This window comes from Anomaloglossus baeobatrachus, chromosome 4 (genome assembly GCF_048569485.1).
Source record: "Anomaloglossus baeobatrachus isolate aAnoBae1 chromosome 4, aAnoBae1.hap1, whole genome shotgun sequence".
Taxonomy (NCBI): domain Eukaryota; kingdom Metazoa; phylum Chordata; class Amphibia; order Anura; family Aromobatidae; genus Anomaloglossus; species Anomaloglossus baeobatrachus.
Window position 1 is genome coordinate 531124783 of NC_134356.1, and position 14926 is coordinate 531139708.

General features: G+C 34.7%; 1 long non-coding RNA gene across 1 annotated transcript in view; it reads left to right on the forward strand.

Moving 5' to 3' along the window:
- The window catches only part of LOC142301791 (uncharacterized), a 150611-nt gene extending 137617 nt beyond the window's left edge, over positions 1-12994 (forward strand). Inside the window, exon 3 of the long non-coding RNA XR_012752882.1 lies at positions 9221-12994. This is a non-coding gene — a long non-coding RNA (uncharacterized LOC142301791). The remainder of the gene's footprint in view (positions 1-9220) is intronic.
- The last annotated feature ends 1932 nt before the right edge of the window (positions 12995-14926 follow it).

Here is a 14926-nt window from a genome sequence, read left to right on the forward strand (position 1 = left end):
TCTCTTTCCAGGTCTGTCTCTTTCCAGGTCTGCCTGTCTCTGTCTGTCTCTTTTTTTGTCTGTCTCTATCTCTCTGTTTCTTTCCCCGTCTGTCCCTATTAAGGTCTGTGTCTTTCCCCATCTCTCTTTGTCTGTCTCTCTGGCTGTCTCCTCCTTCCCTGTCTGCCTGTCTCTGTCCCTGTCTACATGTCTGTCTGTCTCTTTCCCGGTCTGTCTCTTTCCCGGTCTGTCTCTTTCCCGGTCTGTCTCTTTCCCGGTCTATCTCTTTCCCAGTCTGTCTCTGCCTGTCTCTTTCCCCGTCTGTCTCTGTCTGTCTCTTTCACCGTCTGTCTCTTTCCCTGTCTGTCTGTCTGTCTGTCTCTTTCCCTGGCTGTCTCTGTCTGTCTCTTTCCGTCTCCCCACCGACATCTTATAACCTCACATAAAAGCTCTTATACTATGAATATCTTTTGTTCCTATAGCAACCAATCACAGCTCCTACTAATAACCTGTAGTTCCAGGCTCCATTTACTTTACTTTACTGGAGGCATGTTTTTTGGAGAGTAACTAAAGCGCGGGGTTAAATTTTCCTGTCAAAACATAGTCTACGACGTTCCCTGGGTCACATGAGGTGTCTGTGCAAAATTTTGTGATTGTAAATGCGATGATGCGGATACACTTTTTGTTTCACTTTTTCCCCATTATGTAGATAGGGGCAAAATTGATTGGTAAATTAGAATGCGCGGGGTTAAAATTTCGCCTCACAACATAGCCGATGATGCTCTCGGGGTCCAGACGTGTGAGTGTGCAAAATTTTGTGGCTGTAGCTGCCACGGTGCAGATGCCAATCCCGGACACTATCTATCTACCTATCTATCTATCTATCTATATATATATATATATATATATATATATATATATATATATATATATATATATATATATTTATATTTATATATTTATCTAGTTATTTAAATAAAATATGACACCGTGTCACTTTGTGTAATACAATAGGGCAGATTTACAGATTTTCTAAGCCACATTTGCGATGGGCAGAAATATGTGCGGGTTGCCTGGAAGGGTGGTCATGGTCAGAAATGTGACCCTGTGCGTCGAAAAATGCACCAAGATTTGGTGGAAATTTTTGGAACCAATCATCAAACACCTTGATAAATTTGGCACATTTTTGGACTCGCTAAAAATTTTAACAGTTTTAATAAACGTCGCCAATTAGTAGCTGCCTTACCCTACTCAAATTGTCTCTCCAGTAAAGGAGACAAACTCTAGCACAGCGCCACCTATTGGAAGTAGCGGTCCTAAAAGTCACAAGTGGATTTTTAACAATCCTTTGCAATATGACTCAGGATATATAAGCCAGATCAGAATCCCAATTTGCAGACACGGTGTTTCGGGGTGCTTGCCCCTCGTCAGTGCAAAGTATGGGGGTGTCTGATCTGGCTCATGAGAAAGCTATGTGGGGACCACGGGGGAACACTATTCTCCTTAAGGAGACTTTGCAAGCCAGTCTGGCTGCCAAGTAAGGGGACTTATAGCTGCCACGCCCCTCTAAGAAATATTCAAATGGTCTCTCCAGTAAAGGAGACAAACCTACTCAAGAAATTTGAACCAAAATTTGTTTGTGACATCTCTAAAACAAGTGCCCCAGCGCCCTATTCTGCAAAAGCCCATACCTACTAGGTGAGTTGCGAAAAGTATCTAAAACACATAATATCAATTAAATAAGTGTGGTAGAAGGAATGTGAGACCAAGATGGAATTCTGCCACATTTAGTGAATCAATTTAACCAATTTTTAGTTTCGCACCTAAGACAATTAACCTTAGAAAATCAGCTCCTGTATTTCATTTGTGACCTCAAACTTAATAATTTTAGTCGTGATTAGGGATGATCGAATACCTCAAATATTCAGCTTTGCAACTATTTGCCAAATAGGTCGCCACTATTCGACTATTCGCGAATATTCGATGTACAATGTAAGTCTATGAGAAACCCGAATAACAACTATTCAGAACTATTCGGCCTTCCCATAGACTTACATTGCGCATTGAATATTCGCATAGCGGCGACCTATTCGTCGGATATTCGCGAAGCCGAATATTTGAGGTATTCGATCATCCCTAGTCGTGATCAAATCAAACAAAAACAAGTCACAGAGAGGGTAAGTTTGGTTTAATTCTAGAGAGTAGAAGCTGTCAAGATGGAATACAAAAGAAACCATTAGGTTTATGGCAGAAAAAACGTTCCCGGAAATGAAATCAGATTTCTGAAATTTCATGCACATGCTGCTTATTTATTTCTGGCAGATTTGAACCAAAAGAACATTTAAAATTTTTTAAGTCATTTTTAAGTATTTTTTTACCCCTTCAGATGCATGGGGAAAAAAAAAGAAAAAAATGCATCAAAAGCATGCACAAAAAGGCATAAAAAAATGCATATTTTTAGCAGTGTTTTTCCTGCCAACTCTCTTTTTTCATGCACAAAAATCTGCTACAAATACACAATGCCTGCACATAGCCTTGTATAGTAAACCCAATCATGGCATTATTATAGAGTAAGACACTGAGATACAGAGAATCTAACATTTAAACAAGTAAAAATATTGAAATGTCACACACTTATCAAATTATCATTAAATCAGAAAATAATAGTCCACATCATAGGGTTAGTTTTCCTCAATCACCATTGCCGAAGCATTATGTGATTATACAGTGACTATATAGACTGTGCTCAGAATCACAGTACTAGCGCCACCTAGAGCCCAAATATAGAATTTGTGTCCAGAGCCTATGAAGATGCATCAGCTGGCACACTATAGAGATGACTGGGCACTTGCACACAGCAATGCCCTGCCCAACTCAATGAGCAATCATCAGTGCCATCAAACACAGACCCATCTCCTGACTGATAAATCTCTCTGGGCCTGTGCTTGTCCCTATGGAAGCCCAAATCCCACGGCCCCCTATTTGTAATAATAAGAACCTGCAAACAAAGCCAGGGTAAACATTATGTTGATGTCTGCTCACCAACTGCTGCCATCCTTCACTCTTCCTCTGCTTGGGGTTGCTTGGTTTAATTAAACTTAATGTCACGTTCTGTTTTCTGCCTGACTGATCATCCCTTCCTTTATTCAAATTATTTTAGATATGGCCTTGCTATGTACAATTAGCCATATATAGATTAAAAAAAAAGTATTCCTGGTATAGTCAAAAAATGGAATGGATGGAAAAGAATGGAAAAAAAGAGAAAAAAGGAAAGCAAAAAGGAAAGGAGCAATGGAAGAAAATAAAGAGGAAGAAGAATATATACTCGTATATACTGTATGCATATATATGTACATATGTAATGTACTGAATATATATATATATATATATATATATAGTATTTTGTAAATAATTTATTAGACCTTTTCATGGGACAACACTGAAGATATGACACTTTGATACAATGTAAAGTAGTCAAATAAATCAAAAGAGGGCCACTTAATGATTAAAATGGCAACAACTCTACCAATGAATGAAACCAAAAAGAAGAAAGAGTCTTTCAGTTTGCCAGATAGCAAATATACCCACACAAGCCATATTATGAAAATATAATTATTTTATTATACATGCTGTAAGGGGATCAATTATAGGCATACATAGATAAATATAGGACCAAGGGAAGTGGTGCTGGAGGGGAAAACCCCACGTGTCCCAGGCATACATTCAGGAGAACAAGTCTCTACTGAGTAACGGCAGACATATCATAGTAACACCAGGCAGACAAAGCTCAAAAGGAGTAAAAGCGGCAAAAGAAGCCAAGACAAGTAATAACCAAAGGCAGAGCCACCTACCAGGAGAATATGACGCCGAGGGCCGGGATAGCACGTGGGGACCAACGTCAAATGTAAAGTAGTCAGTGTACAGCTTGTATAACAGTGTAAATTTGGTGTGTCCTCTAAATAACTCAGCACACAGCCATTAATGTCTAAACCGCTGACAACAAAACTGAAAACACCCTTAATTGAAAATGGCTAAAATGTGCCCAACATGTAATATTTTTCTGTTGCCACCATTATTTTCAAGCACTGCCTTAATTCTCTTGGGTATGGAGTTCACTGGAGCTTTACAGGAGCTGCTGGATCCTCTTCATCTCCTCCATGATGACATCACAGAACTGGTGGATGTTAGAGACCTTGCGCTCCTACACCTTCTGTTTGAGGATGCCCCACAGATGCTCAATAGGGTTTAAGTCTGGAGACATCTTTAGCAAGTCTAACACCTTTACGCTCAATTTCTTTAGCAAGGCAGTGGTCATCTTGGAGGTGTGTTTGGGCTTGTTAACATGTTGGAATACTGACCAAAACTGAGAACTCATATATCTATTTTTAGAAGACAAGCTCTGGACATGACACTGATCACGTGCACTCAACATCTTTCGTCGACCATGGCGAGTCCTGTTCTGAGTGGAACTTGTCTTGTTAAACTACCGTATGGTCTTGGCCACCATGCTGCTGCGCAGTTTCAGGGTGTTGGCAATCTTCTCATAGCCTAGGCCATCTTTATGTAGAGTATCAATTCATTTTTAAGATCCTCAGAAAATTCTTTACCATGAGGTGCCATATTTGACTTCTAGTGACCAGTATGAGAGAGTGTGTGAGTGATAACACCAAATTTAACATGCCTGATCCATATTTATACCTGAGACTTTGTAACACTAATGAGTCACATGGCACTGGGGAGAGAAAATGGCTAATTGGGCACAATTTGGCCATTTTCACTTAGGGGTGTACTCATTTTTGTTGCCAATTGTTTAGACATTAATGCTGTGTTGAGCTATTTAGAGGGCACATCAAATCTACACTGTTATACAATCTATGCACTGCCTACTTTACATTGTATCAAAGTGTCAGATCTTCAGTGTTGTCCCAGGAAAAGATACATATATCTATCAATTCCAAAAGAATCCACTTTATTATATCTTTTCATGGGACAACACTGAAGATATATATACTATTAGGGACAGTAATTTATGTTATTAGGGCAGGGTACTCTAAGGAATATAGATTGCTAGCCCCAATGGGGGTAGTGATGATGATGTCTTTAAAGTGCTGTAGAATATGAATGTGCTATATAAGAGAGCATAATTAAAAAAAAATGAATTAATTAATTAATGAATGTCCACTGCATTCAACTTTTTCATTTTTTTTATAACCCAGCTGTCCAGAAAAATGTAGTTGGACATGTTGATGTCTTGTCTGCACCTTCCAGTCATTTGCTTTAGTCTTTAGCTCTTTTTCTCTTTCACTGTCAATCACTTTCTATACTTTTACTTTCTTTGACACCATTAAACTATAAGAATCTACAAGTTACGGGAATCATGTGACAATCAACCACTTAAAGTTTACATAAAATAAGAACATATGTATTCTTTTATTCAATTATTGTAGTCTTCTTGGTTAGTAATTTGCTGCATTCAAAAATTTCAAGAAGCATCTGTCAAACTTTATTTTCATGGAATATTGTTGTGGAATTGTGATACTGTCACGTATATTGTCATTGTCACAATGGACACTGTCAGAATAATTACATTCATGCAAGGTAGAATCTGTATAGTTATTACAACCATCCACAATACCAACACACACAAGCACTTTCTAGACCAATGTAGTGTTTTACATGTTGAATATCTGAGTATATTGCACATAGTAAGTAGACTGTGCTTGATATATACAGTTTATAGGACATTGTTTCTATGGAATGCATTGAGTTGTTTAGACGCTGTCTATATTGTATCCATTAAAATAAATATGGCATCTGTCGTATAGTGGATGAATTGTTTAGACACTATCTATGGTGTATTTATTATAAATATGGTCTCTCGTATATAGTAGATACAGTGAATACCTATCAATTAATCTGATATCCTATGAAATAATAGGTTGTATATATAGATTAGAATAATAACTGTACCCATGAATGAATCAGATTCGTTATATAGATTATTCTAAATATCTTAGCTATTGAGTAGGCTATATAGCTAGATTAGTCTCAATACTGTATCTATGAAGGACAAGGGTGTATCTACGGAATTATACACCATACACCATGTAATCAATGGTGCCTTTTAAATAGATGTTAATAACTAATAAATAAAATCTATATATTAGACTCAATAATGTAATATTTATTAAGTGAGTTGTACCTATGGATTAGACTCAATACTTTAATTGAGTTGTATTTCTTGTTGTATTTCTAGAATGGGTTGTATTTCTAGAATATATTGCTTATTTTCTCGTTAAACATATTGACTACTGTACGCAATCAGTATTTCTATTCATACTCTCATACCTATATATTCTTCGATAGTTTTTTACTACACTCCTTTAATCTAATATTCCATAATGTACAATAATGATGAGAGAAATATATGTGAATTATTGCACATGTGCTCACTAATGATCCCAACCACTTAACTATTAATTCCTATCTCCACAATATTCCATTGTCCTTGTTAAAAGAACCCTTCATAGAAGGCATCAAGGACAGTCCTGCGGCAGAGGAGAGAAACAAGGCTTTTTATAAAAGACTATGAAGTATTGGAAATGTTTTGGTTTGTTTTCTCTATGAAAGGTGTCTGTTTAATACTAAAAGAGACATTCCCGACCCTGGTGCAGGATTAATGAAGGAGAATTAAGGAAAACTACTCCAATGGGGAGGGCTACACCATCATAAGTGTGCATTTATTATGTAGGTAATCAAGCCATAAGCATCCAGCACATCTCTCTGTATAGTAATCTTGGTTATGGAGGTGACAAATAAATAGAACAATCAGGTATATAAGTATTTTGGTGCAGTCACTATACAACATAAAATAAACAAGGTTTATATATTGGTATGTCACAATAATACAGAGCAGGTGTCTTGCCGGTAGAACATCGGAGATTTAGTTGTTTCTTTGTTGGATGATATAAATGGGGCTTTATGACATTTTGTGAATATTTGGAGTTTTTGATACATAAATAACCTTACTAAGGACATTATACAGTCTTCCCGAGAGTGAGATGGCTAAGATCAGGTTAGTAGAGTCTGTAATGTGACTGCGTGTTGTAGAGGACGTGACATAGAGGCAGGGGGAGGATCACATCTGCAGCCTTGGGTTCTCGTCTCAAGAAAGGGCGAGCTGCTGAAAGGTGACAACTGCTAATTATCAGTCACCATAATCTTCAGCCGCTAGCATGACGGGGACAAAACAGCTGGGGAGACACGGTGTAAGGAAGCTGAACTCAGGAATAGATCACAGCACTCTGAAAAACATCATAGGATATTTAGAATATGATCACGTGTAAAACCCCACCAGATCAATTCTACCTATAACGACAAATATAATAAATTGGCGAGTACTTGTAGATGGAAACAGGATTTGTGTAACATCGTTAATATAGATGGTTGAATAGTAACTATTCATGTTCGGCTAATGCTTACCGAACACCGAGTACTATTCCAGTATTTGTCACAACAAGAAAAATGCTTGGGTTCCCCAATGACTTGTTTGTGATGAATACCGGAATAGTACTTCGGGATTCGTTACAAATAATCTGAACACAAATAGTTACTGTTCGCTCATCACTAATTGTTAAATATCTAATATGCTTGAAAAAAGACACATGTCCATTAAGAAGGATGGGAAATAATAAATAGAATGAGGTATATGATCAACCAGAATCCATGATCCCCAAAAGAGCAAATCTTTCCCTACTGATTCCAATTATCGATCAACTGGACCAAACATTCAGAAAAGAACTTTACACATTTATATAATCGATTGTATCTGATTATGTGAGGGAGCACCATGAAAAATGATAATATACCTGTACAAGCAATAATAGTAATAAAGATGTCAAGTTTACTAACCATTTTCAAAAGTAAATGTGGAAATATCCTCATAAATTATTCATTTTTATGTAATTTTATTTTTAGATAAGCTTTTGTATATTTAGTTTACAAGTCTGCTCAGACATGGATACCTCAGCATTCCTTGACACCATCCAATTAGGGAACACATTGAGTTTTGGGAGACCTTCTACTTTTGTATCAGGGTTGTTCTGCCCTAGGAGACTTTTTACGAAAGTCTCTCAGCTTGCCAAATCCTAGCATTGTGCTATGTTCTACTGAGACATTTAGAAGAGAATCTAGCCAGCAAGAAAGCAAATCACATGCTTATTACATGTCGACTGCTGGAACTGGCAACCACAAACCCCATTAAGTGTATAAACTCATAGGAATGGCTGTTTTCTTTACACGCTTTCCCTTTTTAAAAAGTGATAATAGCATGCTCATACAAATGTACAAAGCGTATAGAATTTTCCATCTATAGTTTCCTACTTGAAAATAAAGTTCTTAATTCTTACAACAGTTCTATAAAAAAATATAAAAATTTCTGTCATATTATGTAAATCTACTAAACATCCTAAATTGAATGTTTTTTTTCAACATCTTCTTGACTTTGTGTATTTCCTTTCCCATCGTTGTCTCGTATATATTTTTTTTTAATTTCTCTTCTCTTTTCTCCTATTTCTCATAATTCTGAATATCGCATCTAAGATCATTGATAAAGCAAAAAGATGAATAAATATTAATAGTTTTCGCAGTTTAAAACTTTTCTTTCTTGTTCTTACGAAAGTTTTTTACTTTTAGATTTGATGTAGCTTTAATTTATTAGAGGTAGTACATTACTTTCTGTAAGAAAATCAAAGGTTCCTCTCTGAACACTATTCTTTATTTTTTATCTTGTAATATATCCCAATATTTTAGGATTATGTTCTTAATTAGTGTTAATTTTAGATGACACACATATGTACAAACAAATGCTACTTATTCTTGTTTTATTTTGACTTTACTATCAGTTTATATACTTTTATTTGTTGATCTCTCTCTGTTTCATCTCTTACCTTTTTTCTACACATTTACTGACCATTTTTTGATATTGTCTTTATATAGTTGATCACTATATATAATTTTCATTTTAATGATTTAGCTACATGCAGGTTGGAGGGCAGTAGTGTAGAATATTATTTCTGTTGATTTTGTAGATAATATTGTTTTACACCTAAAAAATTATTGTGTTTTATTTTTAAATTATAATAAACTATGAAAACATTGCCAGAAAAATGTATCTTAATTACTAAAAAGTTATCTAATTAGCATGTATGAAGCTTATATATTGTCGTGTTTATTTCTCCAGATAATGTTTTTAGGTGCGGCAGACGTGGAAGGATTTATTACACCAAGAATCCTATAATTTTATCTCTGAAAATCACACAATTTGAACACATTGCTGTCTATAAAGAGAGACTATACCCATAAAATATAATTTGTACAAATAGTTTACATTATGGAATATAGAGCTGATAAATTTATGCTTGTAGATGTGGAAGGGAAAAACATTTTAAATGGAGCTGAGGCTGTAACTTCTGTCAAAGGGGGATGAAGAAAAATGAAAACGAATATGATAAAAATTTAGAAAACCTGAAAAAGAAATTTGCTGTCCTTACATGGGTCTTCTTTAAATACTTTAAAGTGCAATGAATACCAAAATGAATAAGAAGTCCACTCGTACTAAAGGTTTCAAGGGATAGTGCAATAAATTATGAAAAATGGTTCACACTGATATTCCCTTGATTTCTTGCATTTAATGTACTTAACTGAACTGGATTCTTAATTCAAAACTCTAAAATCTATAGAGGAATCCAACAAAGTCTATGATGAGATAAAAAAAGCTATTTAAAAAGTCATTGTTATACAAGGAAAACTAAGTTTAAATGGAACACTAGGGATTATTTACACTATTGTATCTATACGGTGGTTGAAAATAGGCAATGAAGGAGAGAGTTCAACAAATCTATGATGGATTCTACATCAGATACTAACAATTCAACTTCAAAAATGTAATCATCAAAGTTCAAACAATCACATTACGATCTGGGGAAAAAAGATGCAGCATTATTTTAAAAACAACAAGAAAAAGAAGGAACAAAAGAGCACACGTATAGATTCAGGAGAATAAGAACAAAGTAACCACAAGAAAAAGCAAGATCAAGGTTAAAAAAGGAATAGGTAACCTGCTAATGAATTTTTCCTCCAGAGAACTGAGATATAGAGGTAACTTTCTTATTAAGAACTTTTATTTCGTTCCCACATATTGACTAAATAAATTTGACTTTACTGTAAACTTTCATAAATTACGTGACTTAAAATGTACTATGTGAATCATATGAACAGACGCAGACTGTCAAATATGATATCCCTTTTTCAGATTGACCCATAGTTACATGAGACCTCTGATTTTAGTACGAGAACTGTTCCTAAGGAAATCAAGATAGAATGGTCAAGAGTTAATACATCCACATAATATAAATTTGTCACAAGTAGAAAATTTGGCACTGAGATCCTTGAATGAGTCCTTGCTTCTTATAAAGACAGGTGAAGCACATTCCTAACTGAACAATATAAATTATCTACAAATAATATTGTTCAAAAAGGGAAATTGATGAATTGGAATTTATTCAGATAACTACAATTCGGGCATCATTCAAAAGTTATGATTGATGATTCTTCAACCATTTCTTTTTTACATGTGCTCCAAATGTCTTCAAATCCTATTTCTTCCCCAAGATGAATGATAGAGATAACCCTCCAAACTATCATTCAGCCATGACCAATTTATATTGATTTCTTTTTAGAGCCAATACTCAAAAGCTTAGACAACTACTTAAAGGGCACCAATTTATAAGAACCAATTAAAAGTATAAAAAATACTTAAAAAATATTCTTGCGCACTTTAAATATTGGTAATTTGTATTGAAAAATAGAACATTAAGATGGTGTTGTCTCTGATAGGGAAAAACTTTCTGAAAATGCAAAATTAGGGAATTAAATGATCGTGTTTCTGCTCAGGTTTACTTTAAATTGTAGTAACTAAGGAATATTTCAAATTTGCTTTTTGTACTACAGCATAGAACAAAAATGGTTTTGTCATCAAGCACTCAAATAATAATATTTTTATGTGGACTTTTGAGAATAACTATATATTCACAAGTGAACGGAGCAAGTGAAGTACATTTGGTCTGGGAAGGACCAGAATCTGAGTTGATACAGTTATTTAAGAACTAAATACAATACATTAGACCGCAAAATTCACACTATTGAAGAGTCAATGTTTTAGATCTAAAAATATCACTAGAGAAAAATAAAATCAAGAGAAAAATTATTTACAAAATGAAAAAACAGAAATATTAAAAAACCTGTCATTTATCTAAGTAATGAGAACTAAAATAATATGAAGTAGGTAACAACTTTATGATGAAAATGTGAGCAAAATATTAAAACAAAATAAAGAAAGAGGATAAAATATACAGAAAAGTGAAACAAATTAAACTATTTAACTTGGTAGCTAAGGTATAATAGAACAAGAAAAATAAGCATTCGCTTTTATATATGACTCCAATTTAAAACTTGTTAAGAAGACCATTCTAGAATTAGATGAAAAATCTTAAATAATGTTCAAAAGTGTAATCTGATTCTCTTGCAGAAAGGAGCGTTCTATGAAACCTGAAAAAGAAATTGACAAACCTTCTTAAGAACAAAAAAGAAAGGGACATTTCCATGTTTATATGTCAGAAGTGCAATACAATAATTAAGGACAAACTATGAAACGCAGAAAGATCTCATTAAGCCTTCCATACTTGGGAACACATTTATATTCTGAAATAATGTTGCTGCAAATGATGTATGGGACAAATTGGAAAACAAAAAACAGACATAAGGAGTATAGATCATATGTTTCAAACTAGAAGGAATAGGAAGGACAGAAAACAAGAGAAACTCAATAGAAAATGCCTAAGAAAACAGCGCGAAGACATTTCTTGGAGAATAAACCATAAAGTGTCAGAGCTGAAATGTTTTATTCCTAAAGAGGACAGAGGTGACAACTTAAAGGGATAATGAATAATTAATAATTACAAAGAGGAGCACATTGGATTTGCCATCTTGCTGTACTCAGTCCAAAAAAGGTCTGAATGGGCAACGTTTTTATAACATTTTGTATGAGAAATTGAAATTCGAGAGACTGTTTTGTATTTTTCGTCCATAGAAATGTTTTAACAGTCAAGTTGTTAGTCAAAATAGGAAAATATATATATGTAAACTTACCATGCACTTTGTATACTTCTATAAGCAAATGGATATCCTGCAATACTAATATGTAACTATTATGGTTCGAGCAGTAAGACGTGGAATTCCCCACCACAAGAGGTAGTAATGGCAGACACCATAACAGCTACAAAAAAGGGCTGGATGATTTCCTCAGTACACACAACATTGTCGGTTATAGATGATTTAGTGACAAAATATATAACTGGTGGAGGAAGGGGGAACAAGATGGACCTAGGTCTTTTTTTCAACCTATGTAACTAATAAAAAAAGCTGACAGCTCCTTCTACGGTAGATACACTTGAGAAAGGGAAGGTCCCCCAAAATGTTGTCTCATGCCCTTAACCCAGGCAATGAAGGGTCCTAAGGATTCCATGTCTTAGAGTTCCAGTCCGCTAAGATTAATCTGCAGTTTGTGATTTTAGATATTTAATAAATGAGGAGGATTCTTTAGGTTAGGTTAGGACTGCACCATGTGTGGCCGCTGTCCGCCACTGTGGTGCTGAAACTTGTTCCCGAACCATGCTGGACACATTATGTATTTTTATCGCTGCCTTTTACATAAAAATAACACAAGGTTCATGGAGTAAATGTTCATATAAAATAGTTAATGTGCACTATAACATTAGGACTTGTTTATTGCTTCTTTTGTACAACATTGTGATAAAAAGAAAAAAAAGAAGTTTCTTTTCTATCCAAGGGTTATTTCAAATAATAAATTTAAAGTTGAATAATGACCTCTATAACCTTTAGTGAGAATTTAATATTTTGAGTCTTCATCAACTTAATCTATTCTATATCAATATCCCAAACCTCAATACTTTTATGAAATAATTACATATGATGTCAATAAAAACAAAAATGTAAGATTCATGTATATATATTTTTTTTATTATAGTCTTGGATCATGTAGAAATCAAAATTAAATTTATGACACAAAGTTATAGCAGTTATTAAAATGTGATGTGCTAATACTATCTATCTATCCATCCATCTCTCTATCTATCCCTCTTTCTCTCTCCCTCTCTCTATCTATCCCTCTGTATCTATCTATCTATCTATCTATCTAGCTATCCATCTCTCTATTTATCTATCTATCCCTCTGTATCTATCTATCTATCCCTCTATCTATCTATCTATCTCTCTATCTATCCCTCTATCTATCTCTCTATTTATCTATCTATCCCTCTGTATCTATCTATCTATCTATCTAGTTCTCTATCTATCTAGTTATATTTACTCTAATTACACCTGTGCTCATTGTTCTGTTTTTTTTTCCTCCTTATTTTTCTAATGAAATGTATGTAAAACAGACAATAGTGATAAAATTTGAATTTCATGAACAAAAAATGAACTATATAAAAGAGATAAAAGCTCAATAGTTAACATCAGGATTGTTTCGAACTCGAACTTAAATGCTCCTCAGATTGGGTGTTAATGGAAACTTCATCAATATTAATATTATTAATATATTTTCATCCTTTCTTGAAACAGTAAACAGTTAAAAAGAAATGATATAATAGGTAAAAAATACATGGAGAAGTTTACAGAATCTTAAAGTCATATGATCATTTTGAACACAAGCCTGTAATTGAACATGAACTTTGGGAAATGCATTGTCTGTTATTATGACAATACTACCGTATATATACTTTGTTCATAATATCAACTCAGGGAAGGAAGGAAAATAATCTAACCAAGCAGGCTTTGACAAAATTCACATAAAAAAGTATGAAACTCTACAAATAAAACTGAATCTTAGATACATTTTGCAAAATTAAGAATATGCAAACTTGTGTCTGCAGTGTGTAAGAATGTATCTACATTGCAGTAGTGGTCATAACTGTGGACTTATTCTTCATTAATCAGTTATATGTGCTCTTTCTATGATTTTCTAAATTACATTTCTTCTTCTGGATATTACATAGTTTGGATCTGTTCAGTATTGCACGCCCCTAATTTAGTAATAAACCATGTAGATGGTAAATGTTTTAAATTTATCGAAACCTTAGCAAATACAGTATATCACAAAAGTGAGTACACCCCTCACATTTAAAATATTTTATATCTTTTCATGGGACAACTCTAAAAATATGACATGTTGATGCAATGTAAATTAGTTAGTGTACAGCTTGTATAACTATAAATTCGGTGTGCCCTCTAAATAACTGAACCCATTAATGTCAAAACTTCTGGCAGCAAAAGTGAGTACACCCCATAAGTGAAAATGGCCAAATCGTGTCCAAAGTGTCAATATTTTGTGTCGCCGTCATTATTTTCAAGCACTGCCTTTACTCTCTTGGGCATGGAGGTCTCTGGTGCTTCACAGAAGCCACTGGAGTCCTCTTCCATCCTCCATGACGATGTCACAGAGCTGGTGGATGTTAGAGATCTTTTGCTCCTACACCTTCTATTTGAGGATGCCCAATAGATGCTCAATAAGGTTTAGGTCCGGAGACATGCTTGGCCAGTCCAGCACCTTTACCCTCTGTTTCTTTAGCAAGTCAGTGGTCATCCTGGAGGTGTGTTTGGGGTCATTATCATGTTGGAATACTGCCCTGTGTCCTAGTTTATGAAGGGAGCCGATCATGCTCTGCTTTAGTATTGTAAAGTACATGTTGCCATTCATGGTTCCCTCAATGAACTGTAGCTCCTCACAGCCAGCAGCACTCATGCAGCCCCAAACAATGACACTCCCACCACAATGCTTGACGGTAGACAAGACACACTTGTCTTTGTA